Below are 14,972 nucleotides of genomic sequence, written 5' to 3' on the forward strand. Positions count from 1 at the left end.
TGGCAATAGGCACTCACATCCTGGTGCCATGATGCTAGGAGTTCAGTGATGTTCAGGTGATGTTATAGCCTCTGATTGGCAGGCAGTGGTCACATGACTTCCGCTGTCAACAGAGACCAGGAGAATTGTGGGGACACAGTACTGGATCACCGGGGTTGAGGACTGACAAGTACTGTATATACTCAAGTATAAGCCTAGTTTTTCAGAACATTTTTTTGTGCTGAAAAGCCCCCCTCGGCTTATACTCGAGTCAGGGAAGGCTTAAAAAAAACAACTCTATACTCACCTCCCAGCCGGCGTCTGTGACTCCGGCGGTGCTGCAAGCTGCTTGAATTCTCTCCGCTGTCATCCCACACCGTCCCCTTTGCTCGGCTCTGTCATCCCCCACCGTCAGCGCTTTGTAAGTCAGAGCTGTGATTGGATCGAGCGTCAGCCAATCACAGCCAGTGCTCGATCATTCACAGCCAATCAAGCTGCTTTAGAATTCTCCCTGCTGTCATCTCCCTGCTTGGCTTTCAAATCCCCTGCCGCCAGTGCTGTGTAAGTAAGCGCTGTGATTGGATCAAGCACCAGCTGTGATTGGCTGGCGCTCAATCCAATCACAGCGCTTACTTACACAGCACTGACAGAGCCGAGCAGAAAGGACGTCTGGGGATACCAGCTTGGAGAATTCAAGCAGCTTGTTGCACAGACACAGGCACCAGCTGGGAGGTGAGTATGGAGGGTTTGTTTTTACCTAGTATATACTTGAGTACAGCTCGGCTTATACTCCAGTCAATAAGTTTTCCCAGTTTTTTGTGGTGAAACTTATTGTCTCAGCTTATACTCGGATAGGCTAATGCTCGAGTATATACGGTACCATTTATTTTATTGTTTTCACTCATTTGGCTCTAATTTTGAAAGTTAGTTTTTAACCGGACAACCCCTTTAGGATTTTTTGGCCCAACGTAAGGAGCGCCAATCAACAAGAATGTCGATTGGCGGTCATTTACTTTTCTTTAACATAGGCAAAGAATTTCTGCTATGGGGACAAACAATTGTTGGATCGTTTGTTCTCAAAGGCCACCTGTAAATCTCCCTGTTCACACAGGGGATGTACAGCAGACCAGCAAGCATTTCTATGCTTGCTGAAAACCATCAATCAGCTGATGGAAGGGCTCCCCTTCATTAATTGGCTGATTGTTGTCCCTCTCACATGGCCTGATGATCATGCCAACTGAACTTTTCTTCTCCATACATGGGCCATGTAGTACGGTATTAGGAATAGCTTAAATGTTTCTTAAAGGGGTTTTCCAGGGAGAATACTACTAATGACTTATCATCAGGATAGATCATCAATATTTGATCGGTGAGGCTCAGCCACCTAGGAACCCCACCAATCAGATGACTGAAGAGACCATGGCGCTTGTGTTTGCACTGTGGCCTATTCTCAGGTATGTGACACCATGCTCATCGGTCACATGGCAAAAGAGTAGCTCAGTCCCATTCAAGTGAATAGGACTGTGCTGCAATACCAGGAACAGCTGTGATACAATGTATGATGTTGTGCCTGGTATGGACTGAAATGACAGTGGTGCTCATCCAAGCTCTGCTGTCACCTCAATCAGCTGATCAGGAATTCTGAGTGGTGGACACCCACTGATTAACTATTGATGGCCTAGCCTGAGGATAGGTCATCAATAATGTAGTCCCGAAAACCCCCTTTCAGAACTCTCACCAACTTCAGCAGCCTTCTGTACCAAAAACAGGAGCTTACGGTATTGCAAGGTACCAGATTGATATTTCAATACATAAATTACTTGATATGCAGTAGATTACTGTCCGAAGAAATCAAAAAATGTCCTACAGAATAAGTCTTACATTTAGGGCTCTCTAGCTACTGCTAAATCTCAACTCCTAGCAGCCTGAGCGTTGTAGTATTGCAACTACTTGAGGGCAACGTATTGCAGACTACTGTCCTAGAGTCAGTGAAACATGATATAAGAAGATAATAATCAAAAACATGACCCAAATGGGGTCAAATTTGCAAATCTCTAACCAAAACAGTGTTCTACTGATTTAGTTTGCTCAACAATAGTCCTGGACACTTTCAAAGTTTTATACAGGGCCTTTATGGCTCTTAAATACAGTTATACACCAGTTTTAGTGGTCTTCGTAAACTTCTAGTGCAGTTGGAACTAATATGGACCAAACTAAATTTTTTCCAAAAGTTCCGTGAATCAGCAAAGCTTAAATTTTCAAAAAGTTTGCTTATTACAGCAGTTACATCTGCTTGAAAACCCCCAAAACACATTGCAGTTGACTAGTCTTGTACATGACAATAAAACCCTTTGATCATTCCACCTGTGAACCGGTCTGGTTCTTTCATTGGTTTGTGATACACACACCTGGATTATAGGGAGGTTATTGGAGAACTCCTGTTCTAACCAGACCTCCCTAGTGAAGTAAGTTACTCCCTCTATGTATTGTTTGGTTTACACCATTTGTATATCGGAGGAACATCTCCCCGGGTGAACTCTCCTGCTTTCTTTTTTGTGTTTGAAAGTTTGAGTTCCGGGCCCTTGGTGAACGATTTTGTGGGATTGGCGTACCCAAATTGGGTGTCCTGGCTTATTGGTGGATTGGTCTGCCCTATTAGTGGGGTAGTGCTACCACACCAGGTGAGTCTGTTTCCATTTTTTCACTTATGTTGCTTCTGGAGCTCTGTCTTTAACATGATGTGATATCTAGAGCTACTAATATCTAAACCTACTGATGGATAGAAGAAATTGATAGCTAACGATACATAAGTCAACTACTGGCCTAAGCTAGGGGTTTGCGATTTGCATGGCCAGCGTACCTCTATGTTCTAAAATTATTTCAAAGACATTTGTATGCCAGTCTTTTCAAAACTATTCATGACTCAATATCATCGGGAAGATGAACATTGTAATTAGAATTAGTATTGTCCTCCTTGAAATCACATGATAGAATCTGACTACGTAGGTGATACAAAAACATTTGGTGTGTCCCAGCTTACTTGATTAACGGAGGAGACATAATGAGAACCAATAACTTTCTTACACAGTCTTAGTCATTCCAGTTCCTCATGCCAATCTTACTTCAAACTCATGTTTTTTTCTTACTCTTGACTTTACATGGGATGACCTGTCAGACGCAAATGCATAGATAGATGAACGACTGCCCGTTTACACAGGCTGATCGATCGTTCAGTTTTTGTGAATGCAGAAACTGAACGACGGACAGATTTATCGTTCGTTGTTCGGTTGGGCATGCATTTAGACTAAATGACAATCGTTCAGATTCTCGCCAATTGCAGGAATCTAATCGATTTCTCTTACCATGTAAAAGAGCCCTTAGGGTAATTTACTCATGTCTGTTCTGCAGTAGCCAAGCGCCACTCACAAAGAATCCTTTATATGCAATAAATACGTTTTCACCATGAATCATCTTAACTTTCACGATAATTAGTAGCCCTCACATACAGGAAAACCACACCGAGTAAAGTTGTTTTTTTTTCAAAAACAGCTTGAGCCCATTTTGTCCTGACTCAGCAAACTATAAGCAGGGTTAAATATAATTAAGGCCTCTCATCACCACTTTTGAAGAGTATGCATATGACAATTGCCTAATGTAAGGTTTGTCTTTTGATTTATAGATGTGGTTATCAGAATCGTTTTTGCCACCACTACAAGTCCATCTTCTGACCATACAACACTATAGAGGTGCATTAATATTTTACCACTAAATTACTTACTGCAGGCAACAGAACTACTTCAATGTCCAAAACCCATCCCAAAAGCAAAAATTCAAAAATGTGAAAACTAGAGCAAATGCTTACAGGTTAGAAAAACGATTGCTAGACATTGGGAAACAATTGTCTCTATGGTAAACATGGGTACATCAACTTCACGGACAATTATAGAAATGTACTTTGTGCAATGCAAAACTTTATTATGTTGTATAAAAGTGTGGTAATCTTTCAAAAGTAACAATTCTGCACCTCTTTTATAAATGCTAGATTACATTAGCTTCTGTGTCGGACTTCAAGAAGTTGTATATACATATTCAAGCATAAAATACCCTATAAACCCAATGTCCGTCAATACTTTGAATTCCTCCACCTGTCGACCAAGGCCCAAAAGACATATTGGTATACAACCATGTGGGACACCCATAATCTCATCGTATTAAATTTTGAATGACTGCCGCTATACTTCTTAGTAACTAATCTTGTAATTTTTTTGCGTAATATACAGTAAAATCCCTTTAATCCAACATCTTTTAGAAGATCCTTAAAAGACACTTTTGAATCACTGTTGACTCAAATGCAGCATTTAATTTGGCCCATCTTCAAAAAGTTTCCATATGCTTGCCCTGTCCTGCAATCCCAAATACCTGATAATCCAGTTTTTGTTAATAAAAGAGAATTTAGAGTACCAAAAATTTACATAATTTTGCATATGCTCCTGATACCTTATTCCTTTTGAATTTCAAAAATACCCGATATTCGCAAAGTAACAATTAAGTCAATATCCACTAATTTAACACATAAGTATTGCAAGTTTTATCACCGATGTAATATAGGTTTCAGATCCTTGAGATGGAGGTAAAATTTAGAAAAATGAATGTGTAAAATACAAAAAATAAATATATAAAACTAAACAAAATGAAATTTGGGTTAAGTTACTAATATATGTTTCAACAGGTCATTTCTTGTAGTAACACTCCAAAGGTTACGATGGAGTAAAAAGTCTAAAAATAAAAAAGTCAATACAAAAAAATACAAAAATTGTACCAAAATAAAAAAAGGTGAAAGCCCAGCCAAGACGTGGTTAGGGTGAAGGTCCATCTAGAAGCATGTGCAAGCTATGTTACCAGAGGATGACGGATGTTGTAAGTTACCAAACCAGATGTTTCGATGACAATTACACTAGAGATCCTCATCTGTTTTGGACTACAGTTGTTCCCCATCCTTAAGCCAAGTGTACCACAGAACATCCTCCCAGTACACACTGTATGATTTGTGGTCAAAGACAGAATCTTTTAATTTGCTCTTCTCGTTGACTTACTCTCCACGTTGTAAAAGATAATGAGTTGATGCTCTACACTGTCATAGTCTGAATTAAAATCCAGTTAGCACCAAATTAATCTATGCTTCTGACTTCAAAATTAAGGACTGTACCCATGCACACCCCCCCAACTTCAACTCTCGTGACCCCTCCCCTGGTTTTAATTAACCTCATATTCATGTCTATCATTCTATCCAAGGACACATGAATTGTCGACCAAGGAGACAATTTTATTTGCCATGTGGACATTCATATCTGCTAATATAAGGCTGGAACTTTGTCTTTCTTCCCTGCATTGAAAAAAAAAAAGGGTGAAACAAAAAAAAAAAATTTGCATTTACTTTGGAAAGGAACCCGCCGCGGAATTTCAACAGCCATTTATTATATTAATTGGGAAAATTCTCTTATCTCACCGTTAAAAGTGGGAGACTCGGTCATTGTCAAGAGGATGGGTTTTTTATGGGTGTCCCTTGATTGCCTTTTTTTTTAGATGTCGGGAAGGAACATAATATTTGCAGGTTTTTATTTCCAAAACGTTTATTGAAACCTTTGTCTTAAAAAATATTTATTTCCCCTTGTGCTCTAAGGGTTAATCAGCAGAGACATCCCAGCCCCCCACCTGCATTAAACAATAAGATAAAGAAAATGCTAATCGCTATTGTCACTGTAACTTTAAGTACCTGTCTGTATTTTTACATGAAAACGATTATCTCTATCAATCAAAATTTAAGAACACAAAAGCGCTAATCATACAAGAAGCATTGATGGAGTAATTCTTAGAAAAAGTGTATTCTTTTTTTTTTTTTTTTTTGCCTCCTAAAAGTAAGACAAAATTAAGCAGCAAAAAAAAAAATATGAATAAAAAAATGTAAAAAAAATAAGAAAAATTCATAATGAAAAAAAAATGGCACCTGCTTATAAATAAATGGATAAGGACTTGTGAAGAGTTTGTTTGTTTGTTCTTATGTCATTTTTTTTTTTTAAAGCCTGCAATCCTCCAGCTATTTGTAAGCAGTAGTAGCCATCCTTCACACATGGTGTAATAGCACACCCTAATGTTTGAAAGAAATCATAAGTTGCAGCAACTAAGGAGTTAATGGTTTCCCTTTAAAGACCCTTTAATGGCGTCTTTTTTTTTTTATATCACTGATAAAGTGAAGTATAAACTAAATTAATCAGCCTACAAGATACTAAGGTGTCTCGCGATTGAATACAAGAACAAACACCGCAGTCTATAAAAATATCTAACAACATCATCCACATTTCTAAGGTTTGTTCCGAAATTATTCGAGATCATCGCCGCCAAAGATTACATATCGTTATGACTTTAAAGCTCTGTCTTAAAGGGCCCACGCATAATTTATGGGTCAAGTTGCATACATAGCACCAACATATTCCAAGTACGGTACATATAAGTAATCGCTCGCGCAATAACAGTGTTGAAATTCTGAATTCTGTCCGTAAGTTGACCCAACTTCTAACTAAGTAAATGCCTCCTTAACAGTGCAAGAGTTAAAAAGCGAGACAAGCCCACTTCTCCATGCGGAATTTAGCCGGTACCAGAGGAAGGGGGCTGTCATATGTTCACCTAGAAGCTTTCCTATCCCATGACATAAAGTTGACTCCACTGTGAAGTCTCTCCACCCCAGAAAGTGCTCATTTTGCCAGGGTGTCTCGCACAGATTCTCACTTCTCTCCGCCTGGCAGACAATGAGAGCTTTCTGTTCAAAGTCACTAGAGAAGACTTTCTCGAACACAGGAGGAGAAGGAGTTTTGTGAGCAACTGAACGCACAAGGGGAAAAAAAAGAGAAGTCGTACGTGTAAACACAAGGATAATACTACAACCCTCAACAATTGCCTTCCACGTAGTCAGTGGTAAGCATTGTGGAGGTTCTTGAAATAGTGTGAACTCCTTGAGTACAAAGGTGTAAGAAGTCTTGTTAAAGGCAAAGTATGAAGCTGAAGGCAAAACTTACCCATTCATAGGAAGAGTCAGAGGTGTAACTGCCTGTACATGTGTGTATAATCCCACTAAGAGAGAGAGCTGAGAGTGTAAATCCACTGGAGGAAAAGTGACTATCCTGGCTGTGTGTGCGTTCACACGAGCGTCAGTGTACGGAAGGACTGAAGGCATGTGGTCTAAACACAACAAAAGCCACTGCCTTACTCTAGATTATGCAGGAAGAGGCCCCTTTTGCATAAACACAAACACTCGGCAAATGAGTAACTGGTTCAACTCACATGTCTGCTGTGCAAGCTACCTGCCCTGCTCACTACTGACAGCAATGTGAGCAGCCTGAGAGGAGTGCAGCAGGTCCCCCAGTCTGCAAAACAGGGGGAATTACAAACTGCTGGATGCACAGAGGCAGCAGCAGCTTCCCTACATCACTGCAATTATCCCACAATGCTAAATATTTTAGGACTTTTTATGTATGATTTTCTTTATATATCTTTCTTTCTCTTTCCATCTCTCACTTTCTTTCTTTTCTTCTTACTCTCTTTCTTTTTTACTTTCTTTCCTTCTTTTTTCCCCTTTCTCGCCTTTTCTCTCTCTCTCTCCTTCATTTTGTTTTTCCTTCTTTCTCTCTTGCCTTCCTTCTTTCCTTCCCTCTTTCTTTCCTTCTTACGTTCTTTCTCTTCGCTTTCTTTCTTTCCTTCTTTTTTCCTCCCCCATTTTTTTTTCTTTCTCTCTCTTTCCTTCCCTCTCCTCTTTCGCCTTCCTTCTTTTCTTCTTACCTTATTTTTCTCTCTTTCTCCATCACTTTCTGTCTTTCCTTTTTTCCTTTCTTACCTTTTCTCTTTCCTTCTTCCTCATTTTTTTTTTCTCTCTCACCTTCCTTCTTTCCTTCCCTCTTTATCTTTCTTTCCTTCCTACCTTATTTCTCTCTCTTTCCTTATTACTTTCCTTCTCTCCTTTTTTCCTCTTTAACCTCTTTCCTCCCTTCTTTCTTCCACTTTCTCGCTTTCCTTCTTTCTCTCGCTCGCCTTCCTTCTTTCCTTCCCTCTTTCTTTCTCTCTTTCTCCTATACACATTTTTCCTAACTAAAACCATATAGTGACACACTTTATATTTTTCTAATCTGTTTTTATTTTCTGATTATAGATCTTTATTCTATTGTCTATACATGACTATAGGCGTGGCCATCATGTCTGAGCTGCAGTTAATGGCATTAAGAGATATGCTTTACAGTAGAAACCACCAGCCCTTCACACAATGCACAAGAGGGACTCATTGACTTCTATGGAAGACTATTCTAGACATGCTCTGCGAGCTGTGCAGGGAAGGGGAGGAGGTGATATGTGACCACTTATTGTGAATTGTGTATCCTGTGTTAACTATATATAGGTGTCACCTTTCATTGTAATCCTGCCTGTGATGATAATGAGATGACAGCTGAAAAGATTTCTCCACAGAACAGGAAGATTCAGCCTATTATTAGGCTTAGTGGTCAGCGTGAGAACTGCAGGATTTAGGATTTGTTTAAAATATAGATTATGACATTGGAAATAAAAAAAAACAAACAAACAAACATCAAAACATTCTTAAAGGGTTTTTTCATGCAAATACTATTGATGACCTGTCCTCAGGATAGGTCATCAATAGTTGATTGGCCGGGGTGCGCTGCTCAGGGCCCCGACCGATCAGCTGTGCAGGCGCATGCTGTCAGCGCCGCAATAACAGAGGTCAGCGCAGGTGGCCTTCGCGCCGACCTCCCATGTAGTGGCAGTGCTTGTAACTGCAGGCGCGGCTTCCATTGATTTCAATGAGAGTTGTGCCTGCAGTTACAAGCACGGCCACTACACAGAGGTCAGCGTGGAGGCTTCTGCTCTGATCTCTGTTATTGCAGCGCTGACAGCATGCGCCCGCACAGCTAATCGGTCGGGGTCCCATGCAGCGGATAGGTCATCAGTAGTATTGAAAAACCCCTTTACAAACTGTTTAAAAGATAAACTTGATTAATCCAACAGGTAATTTTCTGATGACACATTCCTTTTCATTACAGCACTCTCATCGATCATGTTTTAGACATCCTTAGGCTGGTCTCATGTGACCAGATTTGGATTGCAGAATCCGTGATAGTCACCCGCACGAACAATCCGCGGTATTCCGCATCCATTAACAAGAATAGAGCATTGACATGTCTGCTCACATTTCTGCTCGCAGAAATGAAATAGCAGCATGCTCTAGTCTTGTTCGGATGGCTTTCAATTAAGTCAATGGAAACCATCCGACCTGCGGCCCATCCACAATTGACAATGCAGATAGCTTGCCCTAGCGATGGCGCGTAAAAAAAAAACATTTGAAAAAAAAAAATCTGTACTGCACATGTCCGATGGCGAGCCTTCTGGACCATCCACAATACAGATTTTAACATATCCGTGTGGATGCCGGCCTCGGTCAGAGCCAAATGGTCATATCTATCTATCTATCTATCTATCTATCTCATATCTATCTATTATATCTATTTGTATGAAAGAAAAATGCCCTGATATTTTGGTACAGTGAAATTCCACATTAGGGCTCATTCACACAGACACATTGTGTATTTTGCTCCGTGCAGCATACTCAAAGGCCAAAATATTCTGTTGTTTTTGCACATGTAAATATGCATGAAGTCCCATTGATTCTATGAGTGAATTCGCAGCATATACACAGGTCTATCTGTTAAACAGATATTCTCACCTTAGAGGGAAAAAATAGGAAAGAAGGAAGGATGGAAATAAATGAGAATATTATATAATAGCTGTATAGACAGACAGATGGATAAGTCTGAGAGATTGATAGAAATTCGATCGATATGAGAAGGTAGATATAAAGATAAATAGATAGATATTTAGATAGATAAATATAAGACAGATAGATATGAGATAGATAGATATATAGACAGATAGATATGAGATAGATAGATAGATAGACAGATATGAGTAGATAGATAAGATAGATAGAGGAGAAAAAATAGATAGCTAGTAGTCGACGTCCACCTCTGACATCATTGGCACATGGTGCTCCCCAGTTTCCAGGTTCATTATTCCCATTGGTGCCATTTCTCCACTCATGATACACTTTCACCACAGCAGCATGTGAACAGTTCAAAAACTATGCTGTCCTCATGTGCAGGGGGGGGGAGGCTGGAAGAGCCCAGGAGCAGGAACTGAGCTCCCGCCCCCTCTCTGCCTCCTCTCCGCCCCTCTGCACTATTTGCAATGAGAGGAGGCGGGACGGGGGCGGGGCTAAGTGGGTTGAATTAGCCCGCCCCCGTCCCGCCTCTCCCCATTGCAAATAGTGCAGAGGGGTGGAGAGGAGACAGAGAGGGGGCGGAAGCTCAGTTCCTGCTCCTGGGCTCTTCCAGCCTCCCCCCCCCTGCACATGAGGACAACGTATATCGGCTCGGCGTGAAAACCGAGCCGATATACGTTCGTGTGAATCCACCCTAAGAGCCAATAATCATACCTTTTTTCAACCATGATAAATTGCCCTTTTTACTCATGACAACGAGTGATATGTGAGCAGTCAGCCTACCACACACCTTATATATGCACCAAGCCAGCCCAAGACACCTCGCTTCTTTCATGGGCCAATGCTGCCGACGTCAAAAGTAGGAAGTGGTCATAATAATGTAACTCAATTGTGTGTATAATATATACTCGTATAAATGAATATTACTGCCACTGTACATAGTTTAATATCCTGCTAAGACTCCCAGGACATGTTATCAGTAGTTGATTAACATAGGTCCACTACTTGGGATCATAGAGTGAACATGTGTCAACAATATGATGCAGCAGCCAAAAAGGCAAACACAATTCTGGGGTGTATTAAGAGAAGCATCGAGTCTAGATCATGTGAGGTCATTATCCCCCTCTACTCTTCCTTAGTCACACCTCATCTGGAATACTGTGTCCAGTTCTGTGCACCCCACTTTAAAAAAGACATAGACAAAATGCAGCAAGTTCAAAGAAAAGCTACCAAGATGGTGAGCGGTTTGCAAATCATGTCCTATGAGGAACGGTTAAAGGATTTGGGAATGTTTAGCTTGAAAAAAGAAGGCTGAGAGGAGACTTAATAGCTGTCTACAAATATCTGAAGGCAGAGGCGTAACTTCAAGCTCCAGGGCCCCGATGCAAAACGTTTAACAGGGCCCCCAACTATAATGCTTTACTCATAGTGCTGGGTTCCCTATATGGAGATGAGAGGTGTTATGGGCCCCCTAAGGCTCCTGGGCCCGGGTGCAACCACATCTCCTACATCCTCTATAGTTACGCCCCTGTCTGAAGGGCTGTCACAGTGCAGAGGGATCAGCCCTATTCTCATTTGTACAAGGAAAGACTAGAAGCAATGGGATGAAAGTGAAAGGGGAAGACACAAATTAAATATTAATCAAAACATTCTGACAGTGAACAGGTTACCACAGGAGGTGGTGAGTTCTCCTGCAATGGAAGTCTTCAAACAAAGGCTGGACAGACATCTGTCTGGGATGATTTAGTGAATCCTGCACTGAACAGGGGGTTGGACCCAATGACCCTGGAGGTCCCTTTTAACTCTGCCATTCTATGATCCTCGCTGATCAATTGATCCTCCAGCCCACTGTCAGCCCAATGCAATGGGACTAGACGTCTGTGTCTGTGGTCAGTGGCAATGGAAGTGAAGCCGTCTATTACACTTCTGGCCCTGACCAATGCGGACATTGGGCCCCCTGCAATGACAGTGGGCCAGATGATCAGCTGATCGATGGGGATCCCAATGGGCAGAGACCCGCCAATCAACTATTAATGACCTATGCTGAGCCTCATAACCCCTCTAAGGGACTGTTTGAAATGCATATTCTGTTATCTCAGTCATAAGAAACTGTTCTCATTGCTTATAATTGTGCGAATACAAGTTATTCTTGATATTCATTCATTATCCAACTTTCTTGTTACAAACCTGTGTGAAGCCTTTCTATAAATCAACGTCATATTCTGCACTTTTTCACCTCTTTTCAAATGCAGTTGCCTCAACTTGCCTTACAGGGAGCAGCAGACCCACATTCTCCCCTTAGGTGATATGCCATGAATGCTTAACGTGAGAAAACCCCTTTAATGTAAAATCTAAATTAGCTCTGAAGTCTAAAGACAATGTGGACTTCTCAAAGCAGTGGCCCCAAGATGTATCCAGTAATTGTCCTCCACCCTACAAACGGCAATTTAGCGGATGAACTCAGCTTCGACTGACTTAAAGTGTACATGTCAACACATTTACCTTCGCCTTTTATTTTATAAACTGCTATATGAAGAAGATTTGAGCATCAATGTTTTCTATGCTATCAGGGTAGATTATGGTTTCTAGAGTCCCAGAATGGAACCGGTCCAACTCTAATTGGTCTGTGCAAAATCCAAACAGATCATATACGAAATAAGCCAACTATCCATCATGTGATTGGCTGAAGAGCTACACATGACAAGTAGAGATAAGATGGACTTTAAAACCCTTAGCATAGTCTATAACAGTGATGGCAAACCTTTTAGAGACCAAGTGCCCAAACTGCAACCCAAAACCCACTTATTTATCGCAAATCGCCAACAAGTCAGGGGGCGGGGCTTATCATGACATATGATTTTACCTCCGTCGTTATAAAAAGGACAGGGCCGGTTCAAAATAGACAGGGTGCAGATTTTGACTGCCTTTTGGATGCGGTAATGCTGCAGAATTTGCCACGGAAATTTCCGCTGAGGGCATTCTGCAGCATTTCCACCATGTGTAAACATACTCCAGCAGTGACAGTGACCCCCAGAGCGGCTCCAGTGGTGACAGTGACCCCCCACACATCGGATCCAACAGTAACAGTGACCCCCCACAGCGGCCCCAGCAGTAATAGTGGCATCCCACAGTGGCCCCAGTAGCAATAGTACCCCCCTGAGACTCATATATTTACCCCCTCCTTCTCGTGGAAGCGCCTCTGCTCGGCGCTGCTGCTGGCGCTGATCCAAGGTGCACGCTGTGATGTCAATGTGTGCTGCTGGACGCCTCCTTCCCCTGCTCTGGCGGAACCATGGAGGAGACGTCAGGGGAGGGGGGAGGAGGATCACAGCTGCACACTGAAGTCACAGTGTGCGCCGGGATCAGCTCCTCTGAGTGAATACTGGCAGGGGAGCCGTGGCACCACTGACGGTATTCACTAAGGTGGTGAGAGGCTGACGCGTGCCATAGGTTCGCCACCATTGGTCTAGAAGAACACCTGCAAGTAGTGATGAATGGAAGGAGATGGGGAACATTTCCATCACTCTATTGCCTACTTGATCCAGTATCTGAGTTGGCAGAGTATAGTCCTCTGATCTACAACATAGGGGTTATATTGTCTAAGCACTAATTCTCTGAGGACATCTTTCCGATTCCCCACTACAAGGGTTCAAAGAGAATTTCTAAGCTTGTGCTACAAGCAAATATCTATTTATGAAGTGACTCCCGTATCTCATCTCGTAGATCCCAGCTGTATTCCAGTACAGAGCAGAACTTCAAAACCACCCGAGTCTCTTTCGCCTAAAGATCTCTTGGGTTACACATATGTACACCTGCGGCAATATAAGGGTTTTGAAAAATGTTCAGCAAAATTCCCTTTTGTGCTGATGAAAGAATAAGCAAACCAAACAGAAGACAGAGTTGAGTCGACAAGACATTTCAGTGGTGGCTTTAAAATGACACCAAAACACATAAGCTTTATTTCCCAAGATCAAAAAAATTGCTTGTGGTCCCCCAAAGAATTTCAAAGAGTTTTTAGATTTGTATTTACAAATTGGGAGAATGCTCAATGTAACATTTGAATTCTCTGTGTTCAGTTAGGTGGTACCGGCACATTTCACAGTACTGTAGAGCTAGATTCCGTCTCAGGGGACTTTATCGTTTACTTTTCCTTACTGCAGGCAAAAACCAGGAACAAAAGTTGCAGCCAGTTAAGTTAGGATCCTGCCAAAATTTCATCTGTGGTGGGAAAGTAGACCACCTTGAGGAAACCCATTCACATAACACTCTCTGTAGGAGCTAAACCCCAAACTTCACTGTCATCCAAGAGTGATTCTAACTAGTTTGCCAACTTTTTTTTTCATAGATCGCTAAGCAGACATTGTAAGCAGCCTGCGGCGGGAGCCGAGGTAGTAACACGCTTCAACCCGAATGCATAAGGAAGCCCAAAACCTGCTGTCACATAAGAAGACTCCAGTATTACAAATGGCACATGATACCCTGTTTCCCCGAAAATATGACGCGTCTTATATTAATTTTTGCTCACAAATATGCGCTACGTCTTATTTTCAGGGGGTGTCTTATTTCTCCGCGGCAAATCCGTCTGTGGCCGCTAATCCCTCAATTGGCCAGCTTTCTGGACGAAATTTCTCAGAAATCTCGTCCACATGGGACAGCAAATCTGTCACAGCAAAGCTGGGAGAAGCCGGTGTTGTGGTGCAGATTCACCGACCACAGAAACGGAAAAGCGTGCAGCCAGGTCGCTTCAAAACAAGCGGCTGAGTGCCGTGGGTTTTGAAGCAGCGCTTTCCCGGCGGAAATCTCGCTGTTTATCGCTGTGGCCAAACTGCGAGATTTCCGCTGGAAATACGCTCTGTGAGAACCCAGCCTTAAGAATCACACAGGTTGCCTGACTCACACACAGTCATAAAAAAATAAGGGCTATAAAGTAACGTACCTGTCTGCAGACAGAAGTTCCTGTACCACTTGTAAGCAGGGATGGTATTGCAGCTTACGGCCACCAGGGGAGCTCATCACAGCACACTCGTACAGCAGAGCAGGGACAGGATAACAGCAGGCTGTCTGCAGATCTACCTATACATCTGGAGGTAGGAGACAACAGGGATGGCAGCGGGGGACAGGCCTCTTGACTTGCCTGCACACTTTACTATGCCTTACTATC

General features: G+C 42.0%; 1 protein-coding gene across 5 annotated transcripts in view; it reads right to left on the reverse strand.

Annotated features, from left to right (window-relative positions):
* The window catches only part of FOXP1 (forkhead box P1), a 700,722-nt gene that overhangs the window by 416,572 nt on the left and 269,178 nt on the right, over nucleotides 1-14,972 (reverse strand). Inside the window, exon 1 of one of the 5 annotated variants that reach the window (XM_066596694.1) lies at nucleotides 7,050-7,211. The exons of the other annotated variants lie outside the window; for them this stretch is intronic. The gene's annotated coding sequence lies outside the window, so the exon portion shown is untranslated. Of the gene's footprint in view, nucleotides 1-7,049; nucleotides 7,212-14,972 lie in introns of those variants that run through there. 5 annotated transcript variants of the gene reach the window in all.

Source organism: Eleutherodactylus coqui, chromosome 3, assembly GCF_035609145.1.
Source record: "Eleutherodactylus coqui strain aEleCoq1 chromosome 3, aEleCoq1.hap1, whole genome shotgun sequence".
In the NCBI taxonomy this organism is placed as follows: Eukaryota; Metazoa; Chordata; class Amphibia; order Anura; family Eleutherodactylidae; genus Eleutherodactylus; species Eleutherodactylus coqui.